This window comes from Nicotiana attenuata, unplaced genomic scaffold (assembly GCF_001879085.1).
Source record: "Nicotiana attenuata strain UT unplaced genomic scaffold, NIATTr2, whole genome shotgun sequence".
In the NCBI taxonomy this organism is placed as follows: Eukaryota; Viridiplantae; Streptophyta; class Magnoliopsida; order Solanales; family Solanaceae; genus Nicotiana; species Nicotiana attenuata.
The window spans coordinates 40,294-49,428 of NW_017675286.1; positions in this window are offsets into that span (position 1 = coordinate 40,294).

The window sequence follows — 9,135 nt, forward strand, 5'->3', positions numbered from 1 at the left end:
ATATATAACGCATTAAAGAACCGCGCTATGCTGGACTGATATGACAGCTATGTATAGCGTTGTATATAACCGCGCTATATATGTATAGCAATTATATACCGCGCTATACATAGATAAAGGGCCTACCAATAAGTCTCCTGCGTTTAACTGACATAGCAATTATTCAAATGGGTATAGCGCCCTTTAAAAGAGCGTTATACCTCAAAAAATTCAACCCCTCGAGCTAGGCATTGCCTTATTTAAAGGTGTTAGGATTTTACAAAATCCATTCAAAAAATATACTAACTCCCGTTCAAACTTTTCTTCTTGTTAAATTCTCAAGCATTTTTTCATAATGTCTGAAGAGCGAAAAATAAGGGTTTCATTATATGGGGGGGGGGGGTGAGGTTGTGGTGGCGAATAACTCTGTGAGCTATAGTTTATCTCCAAAGTGTGATGTTAAATTGCCACTTACAATGGAGTACGATAGATTGGTATCGTTGTTATGTAATAAAATGAGTGTGAGGAAACGTTCGGTAAACCTTAAAGTAACCGGAAGATATCCGTATTCCGTCACTCCGCAAGGAGTTGCTTGTTACGCTGAGTTTAACATCGACGATGATGAAACTTTGAGAGATTTTTTGAGGACTCCGGATAAATACCAGGAGTTTCTTGTAATAAAAATGTTGGAAATGTACGTCAAGGCTGAAGACGTTCCAAATAATGAGGTTGCGCATAGTAGGGATAACCCCCAGTCATCGGGTGGTTATTCTGGAGCAGTTTTTGCCAGACAGGTTCCGGATGAAAGAGTGTGCTTTGATTTAAAGTTATCACCACCGGCGAATGAGCAGTGAGGAAATAATTTCTCTCCTTCTTTACATAATTCACAAGACGAGTGGTAAACTTCAATTTTCCTTTGTGTTACGATGTATATTTTTATTGTATCGAATTTGTATTAACGCTCATATATTCCACAGGGGGTACCGTCCAGATATGAATTTTACAAGTTATGACCCCACGCCCAGTTGGAATATGCATAGTTTTGGTGTATTGGATCACGGTGGTCCATCCGGGAGTCATCACCAACAGGATAATGTCCATCATGGAATGTCAACACATTATGACTTGTAAGTGAAGTGATATAGCTATATGTAAAGTATTTATCAATTTGAGTAGCTTATCATTTTGTTGTTTGTGCAGTGCAAATGAGCAACTTGATGGTCCTGACCTCACTCAGTTGCCCGTAGACGACGTATTTACTTGTAATTTGGCATATGTGCAGAGTCAAGAAGATAATAGTGATTATGATAACAATGCCGGTGAGTCTGGAGATGACACACCCTTCCCTGACGAGGGTGATGAGGAGGAGGAAGTGAATGTCGAACCTGAGCTGACGAGGAGCATGCTCCTCCACCTCCCGTTAGACCAAGAGTGTAGGAGTCCCACGTGCCGTTTCATTCAAGGCATATTCCCTACCTTGATAATTTTCCAAGTATGCCAGATGTGGATGCCCTCACAAGGGATCTTGACAAAATTCGGTCAGCAATGTGGGATGAGTCTAGACCAACGATGCTGGCAAAGGGCATGTATTTTCCCGATAAAGCTCGCATATCCAGGGCTTGTAAAATGTACAGCGTAAGAGAGTGTCATGAGATGATAGTATGGGAGTCAACTCCGAAGGTATACAAGGTCAAATGCCGTAGATGGTTTACGGGTTGTCACTGGATGCTGTGTGCGAGCAAGAAGGAAACAGGGTTGTGGAAAATGGGTAAATATACTAGCACCCACAGATGTGAAATGGACACAATCAATGAGAATCACTTCAACTTTGATGTTGACTTGATTTCTCTTGTCTTGATTCCACACTTGGAAGTGTCCATTAGGTACAAGATAAAAGAGTGTATTACATCCGTCCACCAGAAATATGGGTGTACTATTACCAAAAGAAAGGCATATCTCGGGTGCAAACGTGCATTTGAAATTATTTATGGTGACTGGTATAAGTCATTTTCATCTCTACCCAGGTACATGGCCGCACTGAAACACTTTAACCTCGGGACTGTTGTTGAATGGAAGCATGAGCAGAGTCCAGGAATACCGGAATATATATTCAGATACGTGTTCTGGGCATTTAAACCAGCAATTGATGATTTTGTGCATTGCCGTCCGGTAATTTCCATAGACGGTACTCATGTCTATGGAAAGTATGATATTAAGTTGTTGATCGTCGTTGCAGTAGATGCCAATAGACAAATATTTTCACTAGCTTTTTCCATTTGTGCCAATGAAAGTGAAGAGACGTGGACGCTATTTTTGAACCACTTGAAGCAGCACGTTGTCAAACAACGTTCAGGTATTTGGCTAATATCTGATCGGCATGGTGGTATATTAAGTTCTGTAGAGCATTTGGCTGACTGGCAGGAACCCTATGATACCATTGTTACTGTGTGAGGCACCTGAAGGCCAATTTCCAGAAAAAATATTCCAACAAGGACTTGCATGATTTAATGTGGATGGCTGCAACTGATCACCAGCAGTGCAAATTCAGGAGGCGCATGGAATCGATCCGGCAGTTAGACGAAAGAGCCTATAATTGGTTGATGTGACATGAGCTTCACAAGTGGACATTGCATGCTGATGGTGGCAGACGATGGGGAGCCCTGACTACAAATGTGTTAGAGTCTTTCAACGGGTTATTGAAGTCTGCACGTGGATTGCCTGTCACTGCCATGGTCCGGATGACATTCAAACAGATGGCGGAGAGGTTTGTTGAAAGGCATAGAGGTGCATCAAAATTGATGGACAGGGGTGTTGAATTTATGCCAATACCGATGAGAAGATTTGAGAAATATAGGAGGCGAGCACATTGGCATTGATATTTACAGTATGATCGCAACCAGGGTATTTTTGAAGTTCGCACCGCTATCCGTCAACACCGAGGAAATAATCTACACACCGTAAATGAAGCCAGCAGGTTATGTTCATGTGAAAAATGGACCATCTACCACATGCCGTGCTCACATGCCATGAAGTGTTTTCAACAAACAGGTTTAGGGGCAACCAACTATGTTGATAGGCAATACAGTGTTGTTGCATATGTAAACACATATAGTGGGCAGTTGCAGCCATTGGGTGCTAAGCATTATTGGCCGCCGGAACCATTTAAAATGCTGTGTAACAAAGACTATTTGCACAAGCTACAAGTGTAAAAGAGAACGCGTATACGGAACCAAATGGATGTTGGTGATACCGTTTATACATGTAAATGTGGCATATGCTCGCAAACAGGATACGATCGTCGTAAATGTCCTTCAGCTGGTTTGGGTAGTGGTGGTAATCTAGCTCCTGGTGCAAGTTCGTCTAATGTACCCAACTATCAAGGATACACCTAGTGTTTTGTTTTCGCAATATTTTTTGTAATAAGTGTCTGTACTTGTTTATGTTGCAAAATGTATCAAATAAAATTATGTTTTCACGGCCTTGTTACATCTTATTGATATTTAACTTTTTCAGTTGAGTAAATTAATGAATTTCTCCCTCCCGTTCATGTAATCAAAAATAGTATTGGATTAAAAAACGGAAAATTTTAACATTGACTTTCGAGTTTCACTCTACAATTATTAGAAAACTACACTGTCAGAGGAGGAAGATGTTTGATAAATAAGTGAATATATATAGCGCGGTTAAATACTACGTTTTGTGTGTTGTCTTGTCAGTCTGAAAAGCTGCCCGAGTGCGAAAAAGTTGTTTTGTTTCTGAAAAAATATTTAACACGCTATATATAGCGCGATTAAATACCACGTTTTGTGTCAATATGTATAGCGCGGTTAAATACTACATTTTGTGTGTTATCTTGTCGATTTGAAAAGCTGCCCGACTGCGAAAAAGCTGTTTCATTTCAGAAAAAATATTTAACACGCCATATATAGCGCGGTTAAATACTATGTTTTGTGTGAATATATATAGCGCGGTTGAATACTACATTTTGTGTGTTGTCTTGTCGTCTGAAATGCTGCCCGACTGCGAAAAAGTTATTTCGTTTCAAAAAAAATCTTTAACACGCAAAGCATAACGCGGTTAAATACTACGTTATGTGAATATATATAGCGCGGTTAAATACTACGTTATGTGTGTTGTCTTGTCGAATTGAAAACCTGCCCGCCTGAGAAAAAGTTGTTTTGTATCCAACAGAATCTTTAACACGCAAAGCATAGCGCGGTTAAATACTACGTTATGTGAATATATATAGCGCGGTTAAATAGTACGTTATGTGTGTTGCCTTGCCTATAAATAACAGGTACATTCTAGTTATTTTGTACGCTTAACAATAACCAATAGCAAAACTTTCCATAAAAGCAAGGTTTTTTTTTCACGCTTTAACAAATGTCTGAACGCCTTTATGTACCAAGGTGCGAGTGCGGCACAAAATGCATGATGAAAGACTGTTGGTATGATGGTAAAGTTGGACGCTGCTACTGAATGTGTGTGAACAAGTTTTATAGGGTTCCCGGCGAACTTTTTGCAATTTTGAGGTATGGATTGATGAACTCTGTAATCAGGAATGCTACAAACGATCTTTGCAGTATCTTCATAATTTGACCTTAAAACAGTGGGAATAGGAAAAAGAATATAAACGAGAAATTGCCGAGTTGAAGGAGAAAATGAAAGAGGTGGAAGAAGAAAAAAATAAGCTGGAAGAGAAATTTAAGTGGTTGGAGCAGAGAATACTAGGTGGTGGTGACTAATGTATGACATGTCTGTGTTGAGTGTAGTACTTTATCTTTATGTTTCCTGTGCCATGTGTTTTCATTAGTCGTATTGTATTTAAATTATGTTAAGTTTCTATGTTTGTGTTTGTGTTGTAGTGTTAAAATAAAGAAGAAACGGGGAAATAAAAACATAATGCGCATATTATTTAAACATAAAATATTGTTGTTATTATTTACATAAAATAATATTTACATAGCGTATATAAAATACAAAAAAAAAATCGATGTGTCCCACAGCCTGTGTGCTTCAATACAGCCACTGGTCTGAGGCGCATCCCATCCCGCCCGGATACGCTATCAGGATCATCCTCATCACGTCGCCTCTTTATCTGAGGATGCGCTGCAGCATGATCGTCAGTAGTGCTGGAAGGATCGGTAGAAGGGGCCGTCGGTCCATCAGCAACCTACAAAAGAGTAAGTCAGCTCAGTATATGAAAATATATATTAAGTCACAACAATTTAAATTGTCTTACCATGGTCTCGTTGGGCTCCTGAATATAATCATCCGTCGCAGACATGTCAGCATCGCACGAAGGGGCCTCCGTGACGGGCGGGGATGAAGCCTTAATAAGAAAATTAATAAAGTTATGGAAAATAAATGAGAAAAGTAAAAACAAATTTAAATTTAATACTAATAAAACTATACTTGTGCTCGTGATGATGAGCCATAACTCGGCCGGCGCCCACTATCCAAATCTCGAGTCGGCCGATCCTCAGCAGCGGTCGATGGGCCTGGGAAGTATGCATCCCAATCCTCTCCGGTAAGGTCCGTGCTCGTGATCAATAATGGACCTGACGGGGTCACCTGCGAAGTCCCTGGAGTGATCAGCATCCCAAGGCTGTATGACGGCATGCTGCTGGGATACTCGTTCGGCTCATGTAGGTCACCCGGCAGATCAGCAGCAACATCATCAACAGGGGCCTCAACGCCCCCTTGCTGGGAACCACCTCCTCGCCGCCCACCACGACCCCGTACGGCAGTCCGGCCTCATGGGGCACCCCTTCCTCGTGGGGCACCCCCACATCGTGCGACACCCCTGCCTCGCTGGTAGTGCTCTAGCGCCACATAAGCAGGGTCGTGTCCCAAGCGCTGATCCTCTCGAGCTCGCTGCAGTGTCCGGGCAGCCACCTCTACAAGTTGCCGGTCGTAATCGTGCAAAGCGGTCTCTCCCTCGCCGGCATGCTGCTGCATCTGCAGTCCCATCTGGTAGACTATATGTAGGCCAATAGCCTACACAACGTATAAAATATAAACTACAAATATTGCACTAAGTTACAGTTATATAATTAATAATAACAGAAAACATACCAGGGCCTCGTGCCGCCCGGCGTATGGAACGTACCGACCGCCAGCTTGATGAACGGGATACTCGACAAAAAGTCGGGTAACGCAGCAGTATCAGGGCATATAGAGCTGAATAGTCTCCGTCGGGATCTGTGACAGGGGGGGAGGGGGGAGGGGGGCGTAATCAGGTCACTTCGACGATCCCAAGTATGGACCTGCACCTCTAGCCATGCTACAAATGCGTCGTCCACCCTGGAACGATCATCCCGCTGATAATGTGTAGCCTCCCATGTAGGCCCCCTCGGTATGTACTGCGGACGGCCAAACTGCCGAAGTACCCGCTCCGTGGCATGATGCTCTACAATATCGAGGCACATCAGCGGGACGGAAGTGCTCCAAATAAGTCGGCCAGCAGAGCAATAATAGGGCAGGCCACCTATCAAGTCGCCGCTGTATGGCGTCCAAATGAACTATCAAACAACAATAGAAAACATGAGTATGCGTAACACATGTGAAGCTATACCAAGTAAGTTTAGGTACACATTTACCTGTGCGCCCTCCAGCATATCCAACACATCCCTGCAAAGGGGGAGATTATGCCGAGCATCGTAATCTCTTACATCACGCCAGAGAACCCACCTCCTAGCTAGAGGGAGAAATGGATGTGGTACATCCGGAGGTAATGGTAGTAGAGGTGGCTGCAACTGCAGGAACTGCTCCTAGGCCCAAACCTAACATACAAAGTTGACGTAAAGTTTAAGATAAATTTTAACTAGATAGAATTGGAAGGAATGAACAGAGTATTCGAATATGTTGTCACCTGTAGAAGCGGCAAAAATCCACATACGTCATGCTGGGTGCCCATGCTCGCCCGGCAAAATTGCTTGTACATGTAGGCGAGAACAGCAGCACCCCAGCTGTACTGGGATAAATCATCTAGCAGCTGAAGATGATGAAGAAATCGCAAGCTGACTAGGTTCCCCGAAGTGTTCGGGAACAAGACCCCCTCCCCCTCCCAACAGAAGAAGCAGCACCAACCTCGTATACCGGTGAATATGTAGATCATCTGTCTCGGTGGTGATGTCGGGGTGCAATATCTCCAAATGTTGTCTAATAGCTGTCAAACTCATGCGACTGGCCCCTGAGTGTGCAGTCTCATCCTGTGGCCTGGAACCAGGGAGCTGCTGCAGCATGTCCAAATACTGCCCACGCGTATCTCTCTCATAGCCGGAGGCAGTGCAATGGGCAGTCCATCAATAGGCATCCCATATAAAACCTCCACGTCTTGCAGCGTGATGGTGGCCTCGCCAATGGGCAGGTGGAAAGTATGCGTCTCCGGTCGCCACCACTCTATCAGGGCCGTGATCAAAGACCAGTCGAGCTGCAGCCGCCCGATCTCAAAAATCCTATAGAAGCCCGTATCCTGCAGGCGCTGAACTACACGGCGATGGAGTACTCTGTCCTTCATAAAATCCCACACGTCGTCCACTCTCCTGCCGCTGAGAGTCTGGGCCAGTAGCTCTCTCTCCCATACGTAGGCGGACCTATGATCGCCCTGTAACACTTACCTCATCGGAGACAGGCCCAGGATGCATCGGCGGCACGTCCATGTCGTCTACTGTAAATTAAACAATATTAATTGTATGTTTGATCTGTAAATTAAATAATTATTTTTTATAATTATACAATATTTAATTGGACAGAGTATATATCTATGGGTTCCATATCTATCGGTTCCAGGCTCGATGTTTGAGGCCCACTAGCACCAAGCTATCCTGATTTCTTGTATGTGTCAATTTTATTATTTTCGTAATTTTGTATGTTTGATCTGTAAATTAAATAATTAATTTTTATCATATTTAATTGGACAGAGTATATACCTATGGGTTCCAGGCTCGATATTTGAGGCCCAGTAGCACCAAGCTATCCTGATTTCTTGTACGTGTCAATTTTATTATTTTCGTAATTTTGTATGTTTGATCTGTAAATTAAATAATTAATTTTTATAATTATATAGTTTTTAATTGGACAGAGTATATACCTATGGGTTCCACGCTCGATATTTGAGGCCCAGTAGCACCAAGCTATCCTGAATTCTTATGTTTGTCAGTTTTAATATTTTCGTAATTATTTATGTTTGATCTGTAAATTAAATAATTAATTTTTATCATATTTAATTGGACAGAGTATATACCTAAGGGTTCCAGGCTCGATATTTGAGGCCCAGTAGCACCAAGCTATCCTGATTTCTTGTATGTGTCAATTTTAACAATTTCGTAATTTTGTATGTTTGATCTGTAAATTAAATAATTAATTTTTATAATTACACAATATTTAATTGGACAGAGTATATACCTATGGGTTTCGGGCTCGATATTTGAGGCCCAATAGCACCAAGCGATCCTGAATTCTTATGTGTGTCAATTTTAATATTTTCATAAATGTTTGTTTTATAAATTAAATAATTAATTTTTGTAAATTATACAGAGTTTGTGTTTGATCTATCAGTATAAGAGATACTTAAACTACAAGGATTTTACGCTAAAAGGCTCTACATTTTACTCCGCTAAAAGGCTCTACATTTTACTACGCTAAAAGGGCACTAGTCTTTAAGCAAATAAATAATCTAAACTAGATAAAAACAACAAATACATTTTAAGCACAAAACATTCACGAAAATACATATAAAACAGTAAAAGGAATTTATTAATATTTTTATTAACAAAAAATAATGATTTTTCAATTTTTACATATTTTTTAGAGTACTAATATCTTAGTCCGGATAAAAATAACATACTAGTTTAATCATTAAAAAACAAAAAACAACATGAAAACACATTCAAAACAACTAATATGCATTATTATACGAGTTTCGACATAAACTAAATCGGAATACCTCGATTTATGTTTTTCGGAAAGTCGATGAATTGAAAATTTGAGCCCGAAACGAGGAAACCACAATAATAGAAGGCTTGGCTAGGATGTGGGACCTACAATCTTATCTTTTTGTGTGACGGGTGGGGTCTACTACAATTTTTTAAGATGAAATTTGGGGAGGGGGGGGGACCGTTCTGTTTTGTTTAAAAAATGGGGCTCGTCCGG